The 25,464-nt window shown below is 39.3% G+C and overlaps 1 protein-coding gene and 1 long non-coding RNA gene across 25 annotated transcripts in view; one reads left to right on the top strand and one right to left on the bottom strand.

The window, feature by feature from the left end:
* Window positions 1-2,059: 2,059 nt before the first annotated feature.
* nfasca (neurofascin homolog (chicken) a) overlaps window positions 2,060-25,464 on the top strand; it is a 133,113-nt gene continuing 109,708 nt past the window's right edge. For 21 of the 24 annotated variants that reach the window (XR_011992748.1, XM_072715806.1, XM_072715815.1 and 18 more), the window contains exon 1: window positions 2,061-2,257. The gene's annotated coding sequence lies outside the window, so the exon portion shown is untranslated. Of the gene's footprint in view, window positions 2,258-25,464 lie in introns of all 24 variants that reach the window. The other 3 variants (XM_072715829.1, XM_072715821.1, XR_011992749.1) reach the window with 2 other exon arrangements.
* LOC111840635 (uncharacterized) lies at window positions 17,496-18,722 on the bottom strand. The gene is made up of 3 exons (XR_002837474.2): window positions 18,608-18,722; window positions 18,180-18,463; window positions 17,496-17,976 (listed from the first exon to the last, which is right to left on the bottom strand). It is a non-coding gene; the product is annotated as an uncharacterized lncRNA (long non-coding RNA).

Genomic DNA, 25,464 nt, shown 5'->3' with positions numbered 1-25,464 from the left:
TGGGATGTGGTGGAACAGGAGATTCGTGCCCTGGATGTGCATCCCACAAATCTCCATCAACTGCAAGATGCTATCCTATCAATATGGGCCAACATGTTGTGGATGCAAGAAGACGGACACTGACGCAGCAAGCTGTAAGTCCTGATTGTTTATTAACTTCTTCTTGTAGGAAGGTCAGAAGTACCCAGGACCAAGCCCGAGAGCGTGGCTGAAACTCAGGCGGGGAGGCAGGATGATCGGCTTCGGTACAGTCGGGAGAGAGGTGAAAAACACGGTCGGGAATCCAGGCAGGGGTCGGGCGATCGGCGTTGGTCCAGAAAGGGGGCAGGCAGAAACTCGGAGTCTAGAAAACGTAGCAGAGGTCAGAACACAGGGAAACACACACCGGAAAAAACGCTCGAACTCAGGGCAAACCATGAAGATCTCGCACTGATCAGAGAGCCGAGTTGCCTGATATAGTAACACCGAAACCAGGGAAAACAAGACAAAGCTGGGAGAAGAGTGTCTGAAACGGGAGCAACCGGTACGGCCAGAACAACTGGTTGACAGGACGCAAACACCTCGGGGAAGCCCTATCGACCGGAATCCCCGGAGGGGCGTGGCTGAGACGACGAAGGGGGTTCCCTAGTGCTATCCATGACACAACATTTCTAAAGAATGCTTTCAGCACCTTGTTGAATCAATGCCACGTAGAATTAAGGCAGTTCTGAAGGTGAAAGGGGGTCAAACACCGTATTAGTATGGTGTTCCTAATAATCCTTTAGGTGAGTGTATTTGGTATTTTAATGGTATTACTGTGCAGAATATGTTAGATCAAAATATGGACCCATATGTTTACATTTTCCTTAATTTACATACAATTTCTATAGCTATCATTAAAGCTACAGAAGCAATGTGAGAATGTGTACATGATGATGCTAATATTTTTCATTGTTTAATTTATAAGGCTCTGCACCCGTGTTAAATGTAGAAAAATTACTTCTGTACTTACCTTTGCATCATGTGTGATCACATGCTGTATCTATAATCTGTCAACTTACACATTCTAAGCTCTGTAAAATACACACAAACATAAATACGGGAAATGTACGCACATTCACAATGGGCAAAATTTCAGCAGGCTTATTTTGTATAGTTTATGCTACTTTTATCTGGAAATACTAACCAATACCCACACAAAAAATGGTGGAAATGATCACTAACTTTCGGAAAAATCACCCAACACCACCTCCTAATACATAACACTATCATTAGCAGAGCTAGAACCATGAAATTTCTGGGCACCACTGTCCAACAAGACCTCAAATGGGACACAGACATCACCTGCATCACTAAGAAGGCCCAACAGTACCTAAACTTCTTGCGTCAGCTAAAGAAATTTAAGCTGTTGCAGTTGTTCATGGCTAAGTTCTACACAGCTGCAGTAGAATCAATTATTACATCCTCCATCTGTGTCTGGTTTCGCTCTACAATATCACATTCAAAGAGGAGACTACAGCGTATAGTGTGTTGTGCAGAGAAGATCAAGATGTGGAGCAGAGCCAAAAAAAAAATAATGTGTGACCCCCTGCATCCTGGCCACTCACTTTTCCAGTGTCTTCCATCCCAGCAAAAGCAGAGAGTAAGACCCCTGAGCAGAAGGACAAACTCACCATAACAGCTTCTTCCCCCAGGTCATCGCCCTTCTTAAATAAGGACCCATTAGAAGCCGTCTCATAATCTAACCACACACTGCTCAAACATCATTAACTTATAGAACTCGTTTGCACCATACTCAAGCTGTTTGCACTTTACATCCATCCATTTATCTATTTATTTCTTTATTTATTCTGTCCAAATGCTTGCCTCATCATTGCACATTCCTACTTATTTGTCCTTGTCTCTTTACTTTTAGATGTTTAGTTTTATGTTTCATTTGCTTATGTCATGACACCACCTGGATCAAAAGAAATCCCTTGTACTTCTCCGTACTTGGCGAATAAAAGATTTTGATTCTGATTCAATAGCCAGTTAGCTACGTCGGCCCCCTGACACATACGTCGAGCTGGAGAAGGCGCGTGCGTGCGTCTGCTACGGGAGCGCGCTCCAACCAAGGATCGGCTACTGCAGCTTCCCGGAGACAGGCTGAAATAGTGTACGCTACAGCATTTCATAACGACGAAGTACAAATACTTTTTTTTTTCTTTCAAGTAGCCATTGTGAATTACAGGAAATATCGTTACTGAAATAACTTGAGTTCTTCACAACTGCAATACAGGTAATTATGCGAAATGTTATTTTGTTACCTGACTAATAATAGCTCCTGCTCGCATCGGCCAGTACTGGTTATAATATCCTGTCGGATAAAGGCGAGGGGAATGGAGAAGAAAAAAACATGTATTGTGACATTTCTAGCGATTTTCTGCGATAACTCTTGCTGTCTTTTCTTTAAAAAGCAGTGCAGATTACTGTTTTCGCAGAGCAGCGACATCGCAGCCGCAACGCTAAGTGATGCGGCGGCGATTTCGCTGCTCTGCGCAAACATTAACCTGCAACGCTTCTTAACGAATTATGCGAAGTTCTACAAATTCCGAGTACTATCTAAAGGTGCCATTCATTAAACCGCTATCTAAAACTGCACACCACCGATCTAAATGTCTCGGAAAAAACATTAGGTTTTCCGGTATTTTAGGCCGCGTAGGTTCACATCATTGGGAAATAACGTGCTATTATAAACCTGACACGGTGCCAAATGTAATAGCTTTAACTAGCAACAAGGTTTAGGAAGAATCACTGTCAGCAGTATCACGTTTATATGTCTTGTATTCTTTAATGTGGATTCAAACGGGCCCATGCTTTAAAAACAGGATCAACTATGATCATCAGTATTTTTTTTCTGTTTGTTCATTAGATCGGGGAGTATAGTCCTCTTTCAGGTTCCCCCAACGTGTGCAAAATATAGGTATCTGTAGCCTATAGGTATTTATCGTTTCCATTTGTCGTCTTTAATTAAAGTAATTTTTGTATGGAGGGGAGAACATTTCAAGGATGTACGAGTGGGCCTATACAAAAAATTATTTTTATCGCATAAAAATGGTGTGTTTCAGATCTTATGCATTATTAGTGAAATTCTTGTTTGTGCAACTGTGATATATTCTTGGGGATATAAAATATTTTATTCCAGGTGTGTGGCATTTAAGTAAAATAATGGGATGTTGGCTGTTTTCTATAGAGATAGAGAATGAAAACATTTTTATGTGCTTGGTATAATAACTATATTAAGTAGACTTGCTCAGAAACAGTATGCACTGACAAATAGGGACCATATGATGTGCATGATGTAAGCAATTTTAGACATGATGTGATTATTGGTGCCAGACATGGTCTTTCCAGCATCTAGGAAATGGGTACTCTCCTGGGACTTTAATGCAGTACATTGTCTAGAGGTTACAGAGAATGGTGTGATTAAAAGTCACGGGAAGTTCTGTGGCTGAAAACTGTGTTAGGATCATTCCATTTTAATTCAAGAAATAGCCTGCATCACCATTTTTGATTCTGATTAAATTTGGCATGTGTACTACACATATTTCACAGAACTTGCAAATGTTTTTTTTTCTTTTCAAATTTGCCTTTGAAATACACTCACCTAAAGGATTATTAGGAACACCTGTTCAATTTCTCATTAATGCAATTATCTAATCAACCAATCACATGGCAGTTGCTTCAATGCATTTAGGAGTGTGGTCCTGGTCAAGACAATCGCCTGAACTCCAAACTGAATGTCAGAATGGGAAAGAAAGGTGATTTAAGCAATTTTGAGCGTGGCATGGTTGTTGGTGCCAGACGGGCCGGTCTGAGTATTTCACAATCTGCTCAGTTACTGGGATTTTCACGCACAACCATTTCTAGGGTTTACAAAGAATGGTGTGCAAAGGGAAAAACATCCAGTATGCGGCAGTCCTGTGGGCGAAAATGCCTTGTTGATGCTAGAGGTCAGAGGAGAATGGGCCGACTGATTCAAGCTGATAGAAGAGCAACTTTGACTGGACAGTTGAAGACTGGAAAAATGTTGCCTGGTCTGATGAGTCTCGATTTCTGTTGAGACATTCAAATGGTAGAGTCAGAATTTGGCATAAACAGAATGAGAACATGGATCCATCATGCCTTGTACCGCTGTGCAGGCTGGTGGTGGTGGTGTAATGGTGTGGGGGATGTTTTCTTGCCACACTTTAGGCCCCTTAGTGCCAATTGGGCATCGTTTAAATGCCACGGCCTACCTGAGCATTGTTTCTGACCATGTCCATCCCTTTATGACCACCATGTACCCATCCTCTGATGGCTACTTCCAGCAGGATAATGCACCATGTCACAAAGCTCGAATCATTTCAAATTGGTTTCTTGAACATGACAATGAGTTCAATGTACTAAAATGGCCCCCACAGTCACCAGATCTCAACCCAATAGAGCATCTTTGGGATGTGGTGGAACGGGAGCTTTGTGCCCTGGATGTGCATCCCACAAATCTCCATCAACTGCAAGATGCTATCCTATCAGTATGGGCCAACATTTCTAAAGAATGCTTTCAGCACCTTGTTGAATCAATGCCACGTAGAATTAAGGCAGTTCTGAAGGCGAAAGGGGTCAAACACCGTATTAGTATGGTGTTCCTAATAATCCTTTAGGTGAGTGCATAGCGCATTGTGTACACCGTGAGTAGCCAAAAAATTGATAATTCAGAGTGGTTTCTTTTGAGTTTTACCTTTTTAATATTACAGCTACATGACTCTGCTATAGCTTGTTGGAAAACTCAGACTATTTTTTCATGCTATGTCAAAACTGAACTTGTGCCTAAGTGTCTTTTTTGAAGGTCACATATCTTACAAACTGCATTTTACTACTTTTGGTTATTTAAAAAATTGGTGTAGGGCTGGGAGTAACAAATCAATTTTTGTAATGAAATGCATAGATATCACACTACATAAATTTCATCTTGAAATAATGTGCATACATGTACGAAAATGAGAAAAATGCATGTCCACAAAAAATTTTGATTTAATAAAACTGGTCACACGTACATATATGTACTCAATTTCCCTTGATAAATCTAATCTATCTTGTAAATGTGTGAACGTGCACAAGCTTGAAATCTTGCCCCGTTATCTCCTACAAATTACCATAGAGGGTTAATGCAAATGAACTGCACAATCGTATAATATTCAAATCAAGCCGTTCTGGTTGCAGAAAGTCTGATGAGAGTGACTGTAAATAAACCAAGAAAAAGAATAAAAATTTTGAATAATGCAAGGTAGAGGTATGAAAAAATGTTATTTGGCAGCTTAAGCACATTTACCACAATCAGAAAATGTATAGATGTACCCATGCATCACATGTATATATTATACAGTGGTTTCTAGCACTTTTGCACTATTTTGCATTTTTGGATTAGATGCCAAACTGCATTTCATTGTTTGAGTACTTTTACTTTATGCAATCTATAGTAAATATACGCCTTAAGAAGTGTTGCAAATGGCAACACATCAACGCTGTAGTAAATTCCATCAGCTCCACAAAACTCCCCGAAAAATGTGGTTTGAAGATGGAAAGCAATGAGGTGCTGTGCCCAGGGCCTGTTTGATTGCAGTTACACAGGGCAAACCTGCCTCTTCACTCTCAAACTTTGACATTTGTGTGGCATCTGAAATAGGGGATTCCATATTATGTGGTGTTGTGCCAGAGCAGTTGATTCTGTTGTAGTACATGAAACTCAAATGTTGAGCCAAACCACAGGAGTGTGCTCTAAGGACCGGCAACTGCATCTCACAGATTGTTAAACTTGGAACAAATCAGAAAGTTTGAAGGTTTAGAAACATTTACAAATATAAAATGTTGAGAAAGGTAGCCAAAAAATGAAATGAAAATTCTGCACTATTTTGCAAAGCAAATCTGTGACATTAACCATAATTCGTTTGTACATATGGTCAGATCTCCCTTAATATTATCCCTCATGTCTTAAATTACACTCATGTAATCTAATCTACTCATCAGACGCTTGTTCAAGTAAATCAACTTGCCATCATTGTTCACCTTATAAATATGGATGTACCATGTTTACATTGCCTGATAAGTAGCATTGTGATAGTGGGAAACATGGCATCAGAACTAAATTAAAGTGTCAGTTATATAGACATAAAATAGTGGACCTCAATGAATGTCTTGTGCTTTAACCCTGTACAGAGGAACAGCAAGTAAGTACCCAGTAAGTAAGTGCCCCCTTTCTAAGGGTACTTTTCTACCGCACTAGGTACTGTGCTATTGGTGCGGTACTTTCAGTATTTTTCCTTTTCCATTGACTACCGGTCGAGTAACAGCAGCAAAAGTTCCAGCTACTATGATTACAGTGTGATTTTGTTGTGATACATATTGTGGTATTTATAAAGCAAAATTCAATTCAATATACATTTCTCATAGCAATGATGAAAATGATTGTGATGGTCTCAACTAGGGCTGCACGATTTGGGGAAAATATCGAACCGCGTTATTTCTGACAAATTGCGATTACGATTTGATTTGCGATTTAATTTTTTTAAATGTCAAACTTCAGTTCAATATTCAGTGTGTAGTAATTTTAAAACATATGACGCAGCATGAGATACCATCAGTATTAACTGGTCTATATTCTAATGCAAGGATGAGAATTTAAAGATGTGATGTGTCAAGTTAAAGTAATAATAAAAAGAAAAAGAAAAATAGCCATCTTGCAGGTAATGCTTATTACCCTCCTAATAACAGTAGAACTGCCTTTTCCCACGCCAATGAACAAACAATAACTACTTCGGTGTATGCAGCCCTTTTGTTTGTGCTATTGTGTTGTTAGCTGCTGTTATTAACACTAATAACACTCAAAAAAAACGTAATGTTCATAATCATCAATTTTTAAATGTAGTATGCATTTTATAAAATATTGAATAAATAGAAGTTGTTTATTGGTGATTTCATGTTGGTTGAAGTTTCCACTTTTTAACAACTGCATACGGTTATTTTCTATACAAATCAATTCAGGTGAAACAAAAAATGTACGTGTTCATGGTTGCAAACTCTTTCTGACTCTCACGCAAGAAATCTTACGGCAAATCTATATTCCATTCTGAACTTAAAATTAGCTGCATCAAAAATGTTACAGCAGTTTACAAACCCTACAGACTATTTACAAGGTAATAAAACTTACATACATGTAAATGTGTATGCAGAACAGAGAACAGAAAATCTCACTCCATGCAGCTGACCAAAGTTGCCAACCCTGCATTTTATTTTAAATGAGAAGTAAAATGCAGCTTTCGACTGAAGCAGCTTATCATTAAGACCGCGTGCCCATACCCAACTGTAATAGTGATTAAAGCGATCTATTCTTTTAGTATTTATGTTAAAGCAAGACTTTTATTTTATTACTGTTGTGGGATTAATCTTTGGAAACACTTAAATTTAATAAGCACAAAAACATATGACATAAACACGACTGTATTGTGGGTTTTACGGGTTTTTTGGAGGTCACCAACTGCTGCTGTGAGAATTACTGACTGTCGTTGTTTTGATGGGTTAGCAGTATCCTAATGCTATTGCCTATTAACAAAAACCAAAGGTATGATACGCTGAAGTATATTGCATTTTCCTTGGGTTTCACATGCTGTTTGCTGTTTGTGGGCTTATACGCCATCTTGGGCCACTTCTGATTGGTGAGCATGACTGGCACGCGAGAAGCACAGCGCTTGTGATTGGTGAGAATGACTGTCACACAGGGAGCATGGCATGAATTTGTAAAACTATTCTCACAGTAGTTTTAAACCTTGGGTCCGATGTGCTGTATAATGTATATTCTAAATCGAGTTTTTTGCGATCGCGTTGTTTCAAATCACAATTTCGATTTGAAATCGATAAATCGTGCAGCCCTAGTGTCAACTAGAGGGTGACACGGGAGTGAATTTTCAAATCAAATATATATATATATATTTTTTCTTTTTTTTTTTTTCATTGCCAGCCATCCCCACCCCTAAATCGTTAAATTTTATCTGTATTAGTTGTGTACCTTGGGGACCTCAACAAAATTTATTGTGGGGGAATATAGTTAAAGTTGGCCATTTAATAAGGATGTTTTGTAGAGATGGGGAGAGTGTGTATGGTAGGCAGTATTACAATAATGTTTTTGTTATACTGTGGTACAGTCAAACCTCCCTTATCTGGACCTCCAATATACGGGCACCTTCCTCTACCGGGCAGCTCTAGGCACGCCGTGCATGCACAAATTAATTTTACACAACCAGCAGCTGTTGTTACGAGCCCCAGTCTAGAGTTGGGGTGTAACAGAGTAAAAGGGAAAGGTACCAAAGCCCTGAAGGGCAAAACACAACAGCAAATTCAAAAACACGCCAGCAAAAGCGAAAATGCAACAGCAAATTCAAAAACACACCAGCAAAAGCGAAAATGCTACAGCAAATTCAAAATTACACCAGCAAAAGTGAAAACACAACAGCAAATTCAAAAACACGCCAGCAAAAGCGAAAACACACCAGCAAATATGAAAACACGCCAGCAAAAGCGAAAACACTACAACATTAGCGGCACTGAAAACGGAAAGGGTATGTACCCACTGAACATCACATGCTTGTTACTGATTGGTCAGGGAGCCTGTCAATCAGTGTCCGGGCACCTTACAGGGGTAATACATGAAGAATACATGAAGAATGAGAAAATATGTTGCACGTACTATGGGGGGTCATTGGGGTCTTTATTAAGGTGCACATTGTGCTTGAAGACATGCTTGCATTACACGAGCATGCAGAATGAAGTGGTTCTTGGTGATTATAAACATGCATCATGAACCTACTTTTCCTGAAGTTGAAAAAGTACATTCGGAACGAAGTCACGCATACTCTACATCAGGGTTGCCAAATACGTCGATCGCGATCTACTGGTCGATTGCAATGGTAGAGTGGGTAGATTGCACTCCAATTTATTTCTACTGAACTTAAAAAAGGGTATAAAAATGAATTGGGGAGCTGGACCAAGTAAGAAGCCAAAATCCTACCACTTCCATAGAGAATGGAAGGAGTTTTTTTTCTTCACAACGTCATATTCAAATTGCGTTTGCTTCATTTGTCAGTGTACCACTGCTATTCCGAAGAAGGGAAATGTGGAGCGATATTTTCGGACTGTTCATAAAAACTATGACATTAACTTCCCTGTGAAAAGCGAGCTGAGAAAGAAAAAGGTGAAGAAATTAAAATCCCAGTTCAATTAAAAAATGCTTTATTTATCCTAAAGGGAAATTATTATCATTATTATTATTATTATTATTATTAATAATAATAATAATAATAATAATAATAATAATAATAATAATAATAATAATAATAATAATAATAAAGATTAAAAATAAAGAATACTTGGTATATCTGTAAATGTTTTGCATTTTCATAGTAGGTAGATCATTTTGACTTGGTCATAAGTAGCTTCCAAGCTGAAAAGTTGTGGGCACCCCTGCTCTACATTAAGTCTTGCTTGCTGAAGATGCTGTTGCATCTTGCCTTAAAAGGGCCCATTATTGATTGTAAGGAACTGTGGTTTTGACACACATTTCACATAACTCAAAAACTAAAAAAACCAAAAGTTTTTTTGCTATTGAATTTTTAATTTTTTACTCAGATATTACGTAGTAAATGGGGATGGAATATTATTTATTCATTTATTCACTATTTCTGTGCAGCTTACATTAAGGTAAATATAGCCAGAGATGGGCATAAATACATAGAAATATATTTAAAATAAAAATACAAAATACTGAGTGGAAAAATGTATTTAAATACAAATACAAAATACTGTGTAAAAAAATGTATTTAAATACAAATACAGTATTTTGTATTTTTAAAGTACACAAAATACATGTGAAATTGGTCATCAAGTGCAGGCATCCCTATTAGGCTGCAGGGTTCCCGCTGCCGCTCGTCACTCTCGTCATTGACGAAAACGGAACCCATGGTGACGAAGAAAAACGGCATCAAATCGTCACTCTGGCGAATTCAATTTTCAAATGACGAATTTTGAATTTTTGAAAAGTCGAATTTCATTTTTTCCCAATTTTCAACCGTAGCACCCGTAGCACCTAATCAAAACTGGCCCGGCGCCCCGGACACACGATCGTCGATCATCCATGTCAAATGAGCATGGGCCGTTCTAAAAGTAGCAAATGTTATCGATCGGTGTGGGGACATTCTAAAACACTTAATGTGAAAACGCTTAATGTGGTTTAATGTACCAAAATAGCGACCAATAATCACCAAATTTCGCACACACACATCTGGTCATAAAGACTTTCACCTAACAAAAAATCAAAACTGAAATACAAGGAATATGGACTTCCGTTAAGCGTTTTCCCCTCCATTGACGCCCATTATAAGGAAAAGGCTTAATGTAAAATAAAGTCCATATTCCTTGTATTTCGGTTTAGATTTTTTGTCAGGTGAAAGTGTTTATGACCAGATATATATGTGAGAAATTTGGTGATTTTTGGTGGCTGTCTTGGTACAAGTTACATTAAGCCTTTTCCTTATAATGGGCGTCAATGGAGGGGAAAACGCTTAACGTAAAATAAAGTCCATATTCCTTATATTTCGGTTTTGATTTTTTGTCAGGTGAAAGTCTTTATGAAGACCAGGTGTGTGTGTGTGCGAAATTTGGTGATTATTGGTCGCTATTTTGGTACATTAAACCACATTAAGCGTTTTAGAATGTCCCTCTCAAAGGTACTATGAAACACCGGGAAAGTATTAGCTTACCATATATATATATAGTAATTAGAACATTATTTCCGAAATGCGTACTATACATCATGTTTTCAGCACACAAATTTTTACACAGTATTCACGATTCTCCCAACCTTATCAAGTAGACTCGTGACTCGCCCATGCCATTAGTTGACCAATCACAGTGTGATTGTCAGAAGATGTATATTCAGTGAGTTTAATGATTAATTTATTGAGAAGCGGCGAGAGAGTGACTAAAAAAACGGATGCTGAAAAAAAGTGAAGAATTTGATTAATAGAAGCAAAAATACAAAGAAAAGTGAAGAATTGAAATCAAACTCCAGGGGGAACCCTGCGGCTGAAATATATCTGGACATATTCTGAATGCAAAACAAAAACATTTAGATGTGTACTACTGATTAGAAATGATCTTCCCTTCCCCTGCCCTGTAGGAAAAACAAAACTATTTTTTTTTTTCCCCAAACATCTTTTATTACGTTTTATCACCATCATGACTTCAACTCAGTAACAAGAACTCAGTAACACAAAGTCAATTATAAAACTGATGGTGTACTCCTCAAGATGGTGTACCTGTGTGTTTCAGACATCCATCTATTCGAAGTGTAAATATGAATCTCCTTTCGCGCTTTAAACAGCAAAGTACAACTGAACCAAGTACATCACACTATTTTATTCATTCATTCATGCTTCTTCATCCACCCCAACGTTCCAATAATTCCTGCTGCCCCACTAAACACTGCAAGGATTTATTTGCTCTAAATGACCTAGGCCTATGTAAACGATTTTGAAAAGTTTAATCGATTCACACTTTATGTCATCGCTGCCTAAGATATATAAAGTTCTGTCATATCACCCAGCCCTAACATGCAGTAATGTTTTAAACACATTTCACTAGCTAGTTGATAGATTAAAAAAAAAACTATCAAAACTGATTGGCTAACAGGCAACTAACGCTATTTTCCTCCTACACATGTCGGTGCTTTTTTATTCTTTCATGTTTACTGAAGGCAAATCTGAATGATGCACCATTTTAACTTTAATCAACACGGAATTGATCAGGATGACACCCTTACCTTAATGCAGAAAACTGAGAAAAGTCGCTGATCCAATGCTGACTCTGCTGCAGGCAGCTCACGTGCATGAGTGTTAAGGTTGGGGGAGGGGTGTGTCTGAACCAAATCAGCACCCAGATAAAGAGGTTGATTGGCACAAAGTATTTTATGTATTTTGAAAATACAAAATACTCATCTTAAATGTATTTAAATACAAATTACGTTAGATTTTTCCCAAAGGCTTTACAATACAAAATACAAAATAGTATTTTATATTTCAAATACGTATTTTAAATACATTTATCTAAAATACTGCCCATCCCTGAATATAGCCAGTCATAGTCCCCCCCCCCCCCCAAAGAAAAAAAAAAAAGTTCAAACTTTGTTCGCTTTAATATCCCTCAATATTGATCCCAGACACGCCCAATTTCAGTTTGGTTAGGTACTCATGTGACAAATCAGTATTTGTGACAATGATGTCCAAAAGTGTGATTGATTTGACATGGAATGACCCCTCTTCTGACTCAATATCTTGAAAGCATCTGATCAGGCAGTTCTGCATTTGCTCCAGCCTGAAGAAAATGTAATCATAATCGGTGTTGAAAAGTTGGGCTGAGGAGGTGAAGGGCTGCATGTTCTATAGTATCTGCAGCACTCTGAAGAAACGCTGGTGGTATACCAAGGAATCTACAACAGAAAGGATAAATATGAGATAATACTACATGCCACTAGGGCTGCAACTAATAATTATTTTGATAATCGATTAATCTGTCGATTACTTTTTTGATTAATCGATTAATCGGGGGGGGGGGGGGGGAACCAATTCGATTTCCAGCAATTTTTAATAACCCAGTCTGTCTTTGTACAAAGGTTATTTCCAGCAACTCACACAAAAAACAAATATATGCTACATTAAGAGTATAAAAAAAATAAAAATAAATTGTAGCAGCTGAATCAATGTAATGAAATACACAAAATCTTGTTTTATGAAGTGCAACCAGCATGGTGCTTTAGATAATGTATTCAGTAAAAAGCACAGACTACCACTACTGCTACTAAGAATATTATTAAATAATTGTCTAATGTTATTAAATGTTGATACACATATGTGACGGGGAGAGAGCATGCAAGCGAGTGTGTCTGCATTTATTACGGACAAAGTAAACATTTATTGCGGAGAAAAAGCCTTTTCTACATTTTACGCTAAAAATGAGCCAGCTTGCACTCTCGTGAAGCGCCATAGACTTTAGTGACTGAGCGACGCAGATAAGACTATTGGTGATGAAAAACCCGTGAACGGCAGGCGGCAAATTTAGTTTTAAAACGTGTCCGGTTGTTTCAGCATATTACAGTGATGAACTGTAAATAAGATAAATAACATAAGGCTATTTAGTTTGTTTAATAAAAGGACAAGATATAAACCTGTTCTACAGGAAAGGTAGCCTTAAATGACTTCTGTTGTGATCTGGCGCTATATAGAAAATACAATTAAATAAAATTAACTTAGGGCGCCCCCCTAATAGAATGGTAGGGTAAACATGTTGTGGTATATGTAGCCACATTTGTAGCCACATAATAGCTGATTGTGTTGACAACCACGACTTCCCCTGAGTTCATTTAAACACACGTCCGTGTGTGAAGGGACGGGGGCGGGTAATGCGGCCGGCAGTAACGCCATTGGCTGCACTTGAAGTTATTAGTTATCCAATCCGTTAGTAAATGGCTCATTAATAAGCATATTCTCAGAGTTATCCCGAGTCCATGACAAGAACGAGTACAAATACGGCTGATTCAAAGATAAGATCGAGACCTTCAAAAACTGGTCTTACTACAACATTTGATATTACTATAAATTTCTATCATGAAGTAATGAAGCAGTGGTGTAGTGGTAACAAGATATTTAAGGTGGGTAAACTCTATGTACAGCAGTAAAAACAGTGGGTAACTATTTATATCCTTAACATTGGTGATCTCAAAAAAGGTGATCACCTGTTTTGTAAATTTTAAAGGTGCGTAAATGGCGTTTATGTGCATTTACCATCCACTACACCACTGAATGAAGGATTTGCGTAAGTATAAGTAATCTGAATACAGTAAAACCGGTCTAAGTCGACACTCGCGGGTCCAGCTTAAAAGTGACGACTTAGAGAATTGACAAGATAAAACGGCCAGATATAAAGTCGACACTTTGGTGACTTATGTCTATCTCTTCGTTTTGTCGACTAGTAAATATAACTCGCCGTTTTGCCGACTTAGACATAAGTCGCTTAAGTGTCGACTTTATATCTGGCCGTTTTGCCGACTAGTAAATATAACACCATACCTCTACTCATCACGGTAGAGACCTGCGCGGGACGGATTTTTCAGTCCCGCTCCTGCCCGTTCCCGCAAGATTCTGTCCCGCTCCCGCAAAAAATATATATTATTTTTTCCCGCTCCCGCCCGCAGTATTCAAGTTTCGTCCCGCTCCCGCCCGCAAAATACCGCAGGTAAACATATAAGTAGTTTTATTTTTACCGCTTCTTCCCGCTACTCTGTTATTTGTTTCACTTGCATCCCTTTTGAGTATATATAAAAAAGAAACGGAAAATAAACAAATATGTTTCGTTTTATTTTAGTTTAATTAAATGGAATGATGAACATGGACACGAACGAGGAGCTTTTTAAAACATGCCATCCCGTCCAAGCACCAGGCTGATTACTTCTTGGGGTGTCCGGTTACGTCCCCCGGCAATTGTAGTTTCTGTAGACGATTCGCCTGTAAATTATTATTTTAATTTAGTCGTTCTTGTTGCTTTTGTGCAGTAGATAAATGAGTATTTGTTTTTAATAAATTAATTTTAAGATAATTACATTTTGCGGGAGTCCCGCGATTAATTCTATTCTCCCGCAACCCGCACATACATGAGGACCTTACCGCCCGCACCCGCATTCACCCATCAAATCTTGTCCCGCGCCGCACTCGGTGCGACTAGTGCGATAGGTGGGGATTCCCTGTTTCTACATTGCCGTGGTGACAAGCAGGCGGCGGGAATGCAGCAATTGGGGTGTCGACTTACAGGTAGGAAAATCCATTCATTTGTGTTGTTCGGGACCGGGATTTAGGTGACGACTAAGGGAATTTGACGACTTGCAAGCGGCGACTTACACAAGGAATTTTAAAGGAAACATCATTAGGAAAAATCGGGACTTTTGCTTGAGCGTCGACTTGTGCACATTGACGAGTTACAAGCTGGCGACTTAGACCAATTTTACTGTAATTGCATAAAATAATCCAAAAACTCCACAACGTCACATAATGCATCAGTGTCTCTCCAACCTAATTTCAGCTAATTATAGTCAAATTCTGGCAGAATTAAAACAAGACTCTGCTGTGTCCGCCATTTTTTAAACGTTTTTCCCAATTCTCCCAGAATTCATCACGTAAGCTACTCAAGGCACGCCATTGGTTCTTGTCACCTCTTTCTTTTATGGCGGTCGGCTTCCAGCTTAATGGTACTTTACTGCCACCGCGACTTTGGTTAGCTTACTGCTCCCAAATTAAGAGGTAGCCACTGTACTTATGTATATAATAATGTAGACCCAACTAATCGATTATTACAGTTTTTCTCAATTGCTTAAACACAATTTCTGAAACCTTGCTACATTTTCTGAAACCATTAACCCCCTGGGGCCTGAGGCCTCTTTTCCACTTTCGGGGTAGTCTGACATGCCTTGACATTTTAAAATATTTCACCTATCTAAAAAACATTTATCCCAAAGTGTTACATTTGCTTTTATTTAGCACAAACTCAGCACCAATAATCTGAGACCTCTTAGAATGTTATTCTATTTTTTGTTAAAATCAACTTTAAACATATAGTTTTCAAAAACCTATTTTCAGACATGCTGAGAAATTGTAAAAAATCACATTATAGACATTTCTAGGTAAGACTTTTGAGCTCTGAAACTTATAGACACAGGGGTTGGCTACACATAGGTGAAAGTGACATTCTGAAATTTTATGTAGTTTGATTACTAAAGTGTGTACTTTAGAGTGACACTCTTTTTCTCAAAGTCAGTGGCCTTCAAAATGAATATTGATGAGATAGGTGTCCTCACACCTGTAGTAGTTTGCATGCTGTCAATGGCCCATCAGTCTGGAATGTCACTGCACCCCACACCCATCACTTTGGAAAGGCAGTTTGAAACGCAAGAAAAGTAGCAACAATAAAATCCCTTTCACAGTTTATTGGTAGATGGAATGAAAAATGAAAAACTGTGACTATATAAATATAGAAAGCGTTAAATATGATGCAGTGACTATTATTAACGCTCTGGGGACGAGGGCATCGTCGACCGCGTATCTTTCTCGTGTATTTCAGTTTATATCTCGCTGAAATCATTATGTAAAATCATGAAAAAAAAACACTGACTACATCCGTTATCTGTCTTCTTTTCAAAACTTCCATTGTCAGAAGTATTAAAGTTTTTAAAATTAGGTTAAATAGGCAAAAAAGCAAATCGTGTCACCTTTCTTTGTTTTACTTGTATCGCGAGCGTTTAGGACCGCTCTCAGCAGAAGATCGCTATTCACGTTCTAAATACGCTGCGTTTGAATCGGCGACCACGTGATTGCAGGCACACAGGCTTAGCCCACTGAGCCATGAACGCAGGTATGAGCTTCGCTGCTGAAAGTGGCAACACTGGCGCAAAGCTTCAGCGGCAGAGACGTATCCGTGTGCTATATTGTAGCCGATCAGTGTAAACACTACCCAGACATGTGCTCTTCTTTATTTCGGTCACAATGGGCGTATTCACATATTTCTTTACCCAATACTAACTGTCGGATTATCATGTTATTATCATGCGAATAGCGCGATTTGCAAGTGGGTGGGCGATCAGAGCCGCTTCAAGACGCAGTCGCTTAAGTCAGTCACTCTTATTCTTTCAATTCGTATCACGAAGCTGTAAAAATATATTTAGTTTGTACCTATATATATTTGAAAAGTAGACCGTCCAAGGTTTCTGAGAGTATATTTAAAATGTGTATATGACAAAACGGTTTCGCGAAATTTCTGTCAGATCCCGCCGGCGGGACCGCCGACCCCAAGGGGTTAAATGCAAAACCTCATCTTCAAGCACTATTTACAAAACCTCTGACTCCTCTTGCAAAATGAAACTTTCGCCTAAAAACAGTTTTACCTGTGTTCAAAATCAAGCACTGCTCTCAAATCAAAAACAAAGTGATCAAAATTATGTACACTATCAAGCACTCAGTAAACAATACAACAAAAAACAGAAAACACATTGTTCAAAACATATAGTTCTCAGGGAGAAGCAAATTTTTAATCTCAATGTTTTGGGCCATACAATTTGTTCATTGTACAGTAAACGGCATACAATGCACTGTACTACAGTATACAATACTAAAAGGGACAAAAATCAAAGGAGTAAACGTGATCAATTTGCTTCTTCTCGTCTTTGGGCTGGGTCAGGCCAGAGCACTTCGTCAACATCACAAGCAATATTGTCCCTCCTGAGGCAACGGGGGAAGAAACCTCTTGTGTGCCGTATCCAGCCCTGACATGATTCCTCACCTATATCACCACAAGCTAAATCTATGGCTTGCAGATGATTTACTCTGGTGTAGGGTTGTCTATTATACTGTACACTTTCCATCTCCAAGAGGAGAAAAACTCCTCAATCGGATTCAGGAAAGGCGAGTATGGAGGGAGGTACAAGTTCATAAACTGCTCATTGATGTTAAACCATTCACTTACCGGAGCAGCTCGGTGGAAACTGACATTGTCCCACACTATCACATAGGTGGGAATGAGATTCTCATTTAGCTCTTGACCCTGATGGTCTTGAACCTGCAGCTCAAATAAAATATCTCTTAGATTGGCAATAAATCTTAGAAGGTGCTGGGTGTTGTATGGCCCGAGTGTAACATGGTGATGTAGAACACCATGGTTGCTAATAGCAGCACAGATGGTGACATTGCCACCTCGTTGACCAGGGACTTCAACAATGGCCCGCTGTCCAATGATGTTTCGGCCTCTCCGTCTCCTCTTTGTTAGATTGAAGCCTGCTTCATCGACAAAGATGAAGTCATGGGGTCTGTCCAAGGATTCCAAGTCAAATATTGTCTGTGTAGAAATACAATATACTGCATTTAGAATTTTGCAAGTCATACAGAGACAGTGCTATACTGTAGAGTACAATTAAGCCTACTGTATGCACTTCTGATTCACATACATTGTATGTACTGAAGAGTAATGTCATTCACATAGTATGTGTTAGTATTGTAGAAAATCTGGATTACAGTAAATGTTTCTGAATGTACACTTACTTGCACATACTGAGCTCGCAGTTCTTTCACCCTTGGTGAGTTGCGCTCAAAGGGTACTTTTGTATACTTGTTTCAATCGCATCCTGTTACAATGGAGGACACGGTCAGTTGTGGAAATGCTCACACTGTTGATTCCCTGGAAGTGTGTGTTGTCTTGTATCACTCGTTCCTGGATTTCTCTGAGTCGTATTACATTATCTTGAAGGACCATGCCCAGTATAACGGCCTCTTGCTCTTGAGTGAATAAAGCCGTCCTTCCACCTGCATGTGGCAGCCTCGCAATTCTACAAAAAGTAGATGTGCAGTTACAACAAATATTCATGCAGTACTATACATACAGTGATGAACTTTACAAATGTCTATTGAAACAGTTGCATAGAGTGTAGTACAGTAAATTTGCAATTACAAAAATAAGCAATATACTGTACCTGTTCTCTTCTCTGAATGTCCTTACTATGGTGGACACAGAAAATCGGCTCAAATTGGGTTGCACTCTTAGTCCTGCTTCCCTCATTGTCAGTCCATGGACAAGAACATGGTCTATGACTGTTGCTCGAGTTTCATCAGATATTTCCACTCTTTGTCTTCCTCCTCCTCTTCCTCTTTCTTGCCGCCCTCCTCCTCTTCCTCGCCCTCTTTCTTGTCGTCGGCCTCCTCCTCCTCCTCGTCGCCCACCTCGCATACGCACTCGTCCTCTCACATTGTTTCTTCTATCCATGCTCAGACTTTCTCCTTTCTACCTTCAACAACCTGTTTGCTCTCTGAACTGGCTTATATTGGTTGTGTCACATCATTTGAAACAGGTGACATCAATTTTGAGTGGTTGTGTTCAATCAATTGTATTTGAGCATTGCTACTTGTGTTTACCAGTATGGATGACGTGTGCATTAGAGTGTAGAATGTGTTTTGAGAATGAGAATGTGTTTAGAGTTTTGCTGAAAAGTCTAAGTATGATCTGCATTGTGTTTTACCATGTGAAATGCTTTATGGTATTGACAACAGACTGCACAATTAGCTAAATGAGATCAGGCAACTGAGAACTTTCTTCAGCTAATGGGTTTTAGTGTTTTAGCAATTGAGAAAAACTGTAAATTAGTTGGCAACTATTTTAATAATCGATTAAATCGATTATTTGTTGCAGCCATACATGCCACTATAAAGATTTACTCATTGTAAAGCAAGCTAACTATTCTCTGCAAGGTACAAAGGATAAAAAACAATAAGAAGAATACAGTGTATTCCTTTGCATGCTGTATTTCATGATATGGGGTATATATTTATTATGTACATAATCGTTGGGAAGAAAAGGTATCATGACTAGCAATTTTACCGTGCGTTCGCTCCCTCCTCCATTGCGGCGTTTTTTTTTTTTTTAAACTTATGTGGCATTTTCAGCAAGTGAGACTTAATAATTGATAATAATAATAATTAATGTATGCTTGACTTCATTCCGAATGTATCTAGTTTTTCATGATATGGGGTATATATTTATTATGTACATAATCGTTGGGAAGAAAAGGTATCACGACTAGCAATTTTACAGTGCGTTCGCTCCCTCCTCCATTGCGGCGTTTTTTTTTTTTTTAAACTTATGTGGCATTTTCAGCAAGTGAGACTTAATAATTGATAATAATAATAATTAATGTATGCTTGACTTCATTCCGAATGTATCTAGTTTTTCAACTTCAGGAAAAGTAGGTTCGTGTCGCATGTTCATAATCACCAACAGCCACTTCATTCTGCATGCTCGTGTAATGCAAGCATGTCTTCAAGCACAATGTGCACCTTAATAAAGACCCCAACGACCCCGCATAGTATGGGCAAAACATTTTCCCTTTCTTCATGTATTACCCCTGTAAGGTGCCGGGACACTGATTGACAGGCTCCCTGATCAGTAACAAGCACGTGATGATTAGTGGGTACATACCCTTTCCGTTTTCAGTGCCACTAATGTTGTAGTGTTTTCGCTTTTGCTGGCGTGTTTTCATATTTGCTGGTGTGTTTTTGCTTTTGTGTTTTCATATTTGCTGGTGTGTTTTCGCTTTTGCTGGTGTGTTTTCGCTTTTTCTGGCATGTTTTTGAATTTGCTGGCGTGTTTTCGAATTTGCTGGTGTGTTTTCATATTTGCTGGCGTGTTTTTGCTTTTGCTGGCGTGTTCGCTTTTGCTGGCGTGTTTTTGAATTTGCTGGTGTGTTTTCGCTTTTGCCGGCGTGTTTTTGAATTTGCTGGTGTGTTTTCGCTTTTGCTGGCGTGTTTTTGAATTTGCTGGTGTGTTTTTGAATTTGCTGGTGTGTTTTCACTTTTGCTGGTGTGTTTTTGCTTTTGCTAGCATGTTTTCGAATTTGTTGGTGTGTTTTGCCCTTCAGGGCTTCCATAGAAAGGGGATGTGGAGTAAGGGAAGGACAGGGTGTGATGGAACACACGTGGACATTTTTAAAAACATTTTTCTGTTTTTATTGACACGCCACGGACACAGAACAAATAAACCCGGTGCAAAAGGACTCAGGAGTGACTATAGCGAAAACAATAAACAAAATCCAGCTTCTGAACGCAACCCAAAGCTAACTTACTTAAGACCAGAGAAAACAAAAACACAAGGACAAATTCTACACCTTACTACCTATCCAAACAACAGCATACAACATAAGCTCGCAAAATAAAAATGGCAGCCACTCGCTATGCACCTGACACAAACACAGAACATACACAGAGATCAAAGTGTCAAAGTCCAAGGGGCGCACGAAGATATTAACCAAAAACTGGGCAAGAGCTCAAAACAAAATAGCAAGTAAACCAAAGCGAAAGTACAGACAAGGGCAAAGCAAAAATCAAAAATCCAATAAACCAAACAAATCATACACAGTAATATCTGTCAAAGAAAAGCAAACCACAACAATAATAAGAGAGCAGAGCTCTCCAGACGTCTTGCGGTCAGCTTTTCACTATGACGGAAGTGACAAATGCCGCATACAGAAAGTTGTGGGTGGAGTCTGCATGTGAAGGCGGAGCGAACGTCGGATGGAGAGCGAATTAGAGGATGAGGCTGTGGGCGGAGCTGAACTTACAGCGGTGCGTAAAACTGAACAAAATCCATGGCTTCAAAAAGGAAGCGTATAGTGTCATGTCCTTTCAAAAGAAACTCGACAGAGATACGAAAAGGAAAATTACGCAGAGTTGTTGCGGATCGTTTTGGAGTGGCTAAGTCTACGGTAGGCAATATTTGGAAGAATAAAGAAAAAAATCATCCAGCTCACTTGATGCTGGTTAAAAACTGGATGACCACTGCAAGAATAAAACGGGATGATTCACTAGCTCAGACTGAAATAACATCCTATTATAAGTGTAGGAATTATTAGCTCAAATAAATTCTAATATTCTCCACCAATATGTTTGAAATTAATTAAAGTTTAATTATTATTTAATGCTGATTATTAACCAATCGTTATGCCGAATGGTCGGCTCCTCCAAACTCAATTGCGGTATCCCTGTGAGTCTGTTAATGTGAGACTTCAATGGGATTCACTAATTACCAGTATCGCTTAGTAACCTGGGTTAGAAGTAGGGATGTTAACCGATGACCGTTTGACCGGTGGTTGACCGTATCAACGTTAACCGGTCAAAGTTGTCGGTAGTCGGTTAAAAAAAAAAGTGATATCTAAATTAGGCTATTATAGACAGTGGACTATACGCTACTACAGTTAGCCATCTCATTCCTCATCTTTTTGTGTTAAGTGAACAAATTATCCCTCACACTCAATTTTTCATAACTCGCCTGTTTGTACTTAATAAACCAATAAAAACATTTGGCGCGAGGTCACAGCGTTTGGGTTCGCGCGCTCACAAGGTTTGCGAAATTTAACTTTAACTTGTTTTTCGTTAATTTATTTTCCAAGAATAACTAATGGCCAAACCGTTTTGTTATGTTTTAATAATTAGCACCCTTAACACCTGTCTGTGAGCTGTTTGTTGGCTACAGTATTCTCATTCATAGATTCTAATAATTTTTCGTTTATTTAATGTTATTCTTAAGAATAGCTGTAGGTTTTTGTCTGTTATGGTTTAGGAGATGTTGCCCTTAACAGAAGTTGACACTTGTCTTTTTGAAAAATAAAAAAATAATATTAATTATACAACAGAGTTGTCCTGTCCGTTATTAGAAGGCACACAGTGAGTTAGACCTGCCTTGGCCGGTGCGTCTTTTACGCATTCTGAAGGTGCCTGTTTTATCCATTGGTTTTATCATGTTGCAGTCTATTAGGCAACATTCCGCATAAGATGGGCTTAGATTTGGAAATACATTACATCTACATTTCAGTGGTAACCGATAAGGTGATGATGATCATCATCTTTCTTTATTATGGTTAGCACTACCTCAACTAAAGCGGCGTCTCTTCGGAGCTGTCATTTTCTTAAATGAGCCGTGGCAATGTTTCAAATGAGCTTCTAACCTAGACAAACGCCTTTATTTTCAAAGCGATCACCTTGTACCCAAACCATTTGAAACTAAGGAGCCATTTGTCCTACGATTACATACAACAAGCTCTTCGGCGCCGCGTTTGCGGGACTCATGTTTCGCGCTGTAGGGGATTTTAAAAAAGTGACGTGAGTGGCAGTGTGTGTGTGTGTGTGCGGGAGGCAGAGCGGCAGAGAGATGCGACAGAGTTGCGAAATTGCAGGCGCGGCTCGAAATGGCTGTTATTTCAAATAGCGTACCATATTTTAAACTAATCGGTTAACCGGTTTCAACCGGCTACTGAGGCTCGGTGGTCGGTCAAGAAATTTTTTAGTTTTCGCCATCCCTAGTTAGAAGGCTCGTCCAGCGAGCTGCATCACCAGGTAATGTAAACGATTGGTAGCGAAGCTCCCCTCACGGCCGATGAGAGAGAGTCTCGCGATGTTTCAGGCGAGTTTGAGGTTCAGAGCGTGTAGCAAGATCGCACAGAGGCAGGAACTTTGTGTGAGTACTCAATGACGGAGGCTGAAGTTGTGTAAAAGACATGCATTTATTCCTAACTAAGACTACAACTAACATAAGACAGACATTACACCTAACACACACAACAAACACGAAATAACGGAATAGAACAAACGATGTAATTATGAAAATGCAATGACCGGATTTAAATGAGTAACCTTAAATGGGAAATACTGTTCTGCAAAGCAAGCACAGTTTGTGGAAACACGACCCTAAAGTCTTATAGCAGGTTAACAGAACAGCTTAAGTTGTTAGAATGAAAGGAAGCTGGTTTACTTGGTTGAAGAGTGGGGGGGGGGGGGTCTTGGCAGTTGATGGCAGAGCTGCTGAGCCGATGGCACTCAGGAAGGCGCGGCGTTTGGAGCAGTGGAGTGGAGCCCCTTTGGATTCTCTCTCCTGGTGAAGCTTTGTCTTGGGTGCTGTTCTCTGTTCAGCTGGGCCTTCACCGGAGGGTTTCTTGTGGGCTTCTCTTCTCCCGGGCTGATGGTCTTTTCTGCGCTTGATGATCTGTTTGCCCCGGCTGATGTTCTCCTTCGGGCTGGCGGTTATTCTCTGCGCCCCTTTGTTCTGAGGTGCTAGATTTTTATGGTCTAAAGTTCATGAATAGGGATGACCAGGAATACGACTCCTGGCCCAATGGCTGGCCATCCATTTGGCGGGCTTTCGGAAGGGGGTCTGTATCAGTCCTTTTGGGATTTATGGCCCGACTGATTCTCCCTTTACTGATGATTTTCATTAAGCTGTTATAACTTTTGATACATCCACTTTTATGGTAATCACTGACCAGATTTGGAATCAGGGGTGATTAACAATCAGTTTGACACCAAACATGCCATACCAGCTTCACAGGTACATACCTCATACCATCTGTATTAATTGATTAAACAATTAATTATTTTATCTATGTGACTGATTCACATCAGTATAGGATACAGGTGTTTTGGGTTGCACCTCAACAGATGTTACACTTTGTGCGGATATTACATCAAATATTCATATTACAAACAGAACATCTTATCCATAGATAGGCGTGGCCATTAGTTTGTGGTAATATCAATATAAGTTGCACATCTGGAAACAACATATTTTGTTTGGTGTGGCTTATGCCAATTCATCTTCTCCAGAATGGATAAGATACACCTTAATTCAGTTCTTTTAAATATAGTATGTTAGAACACAGAAACTTGGTAACGGTCCACCAAGATCAGATAAGGACCACAAAGGAATGTTGGAAGAGAAGGGGGGGGTTTTAGCAAAGAAGACTCTCTAAATGTTAGGACACATTGGTTACACTCACTTTCCAGATTCTTCTGGTATACCATGAGAACAAATATACAATGGTAGCTATGCCTATCTATTTATTTAAATTTATATGTGTTCAAGTACAAAGGGGTAAAATAGGTGATACTCCGTGAACATGGTTATAAGGGTGGCACACAAAACACTAAGATTGTCTAAGGACACATACAAGCATAACGTATCTGTATATTGAGACTAGTAGTCGTGAGTAAATCAATATACAGGGTAAACAAAAGCCAAACTTAAATGAAATTTCCTTTAGGGTGTTCGTCTGTTGGGTGAGTGAGATGTAAGGCAGAGTGTATGTGGAGGGGGGTTGTGTGCCAAGTCAAGGGCAATAAAAGTTGGAGTGCTGGCCTCCCTTGTTATCTGTGTGTGTGTGTTCATGTGTGTAACCCCCCTTTGGTGCCTCTCGTACCAGGCTCGGCCTTGTCTCAGGCCACCTGGAATTTAGGCCCTGTGATATGTGCATGTGTGATCCTACATAAGCCTTGCATCTCATAAATATGATGTTGTTTGTATATGTACACATGTACATGTATGTTGTACTGTACAGTTGATGTATTTCTAAGTTACGGGCATTTCTTACTTCGCCCTCGGTCTCCTTCTGCCCGGATAAAGGAGGTTTGACTGTACTTACATCTGGCAGAATCTTGGGGGAATTTAATTATGTCACTTTGTAGGAGAACAGGTGCATATCTGGTGAACCTGATTTTTGTGGAGAGGTGGGGAGAATGTGTAGAGTAGGCTTGTGTGATATTATAGTAATATTGTGGAATTAGAATTTTCATTTGGTAAAATTTATTGTGGGCAAACCCCTCCCCTTATGGGCAGTATATCAATATGAAGAATTAGATTCCACCCCAGCCTGCTCTAGGGGGGGCTAGAGAGATGTTGGGCGATGAGGGAGGAGTAGTTATTAGATTGGGGGGAAGGGGGTGACAGAGCCATCCAGGGAATACATCATTGTTATTTTTTTACATTTTTGCTACTTGCATACCTGCTCATCTT

The sequence above is a fragment of the Paramormyrops kingsleyae genome, chromosome 8 (genome assembly GCF_048594095.1).
Source record: "Paramormyrops kingsleyae isolate MSU_618 chromosome 8, PKINGS_0.4, whole genome shotgun sequence".
Taxonomy (NCBI): domain Eukaryota; kingdom Metazoa; phylum Chordata; class Actinopteri; order Osteoglossiformes; family Mormyridae; genus Paramormyrops; species Paramormyrops kingsleyae.
This window is presented reverse-complemented; position numbering and strand designations above follow the sequence as displayed.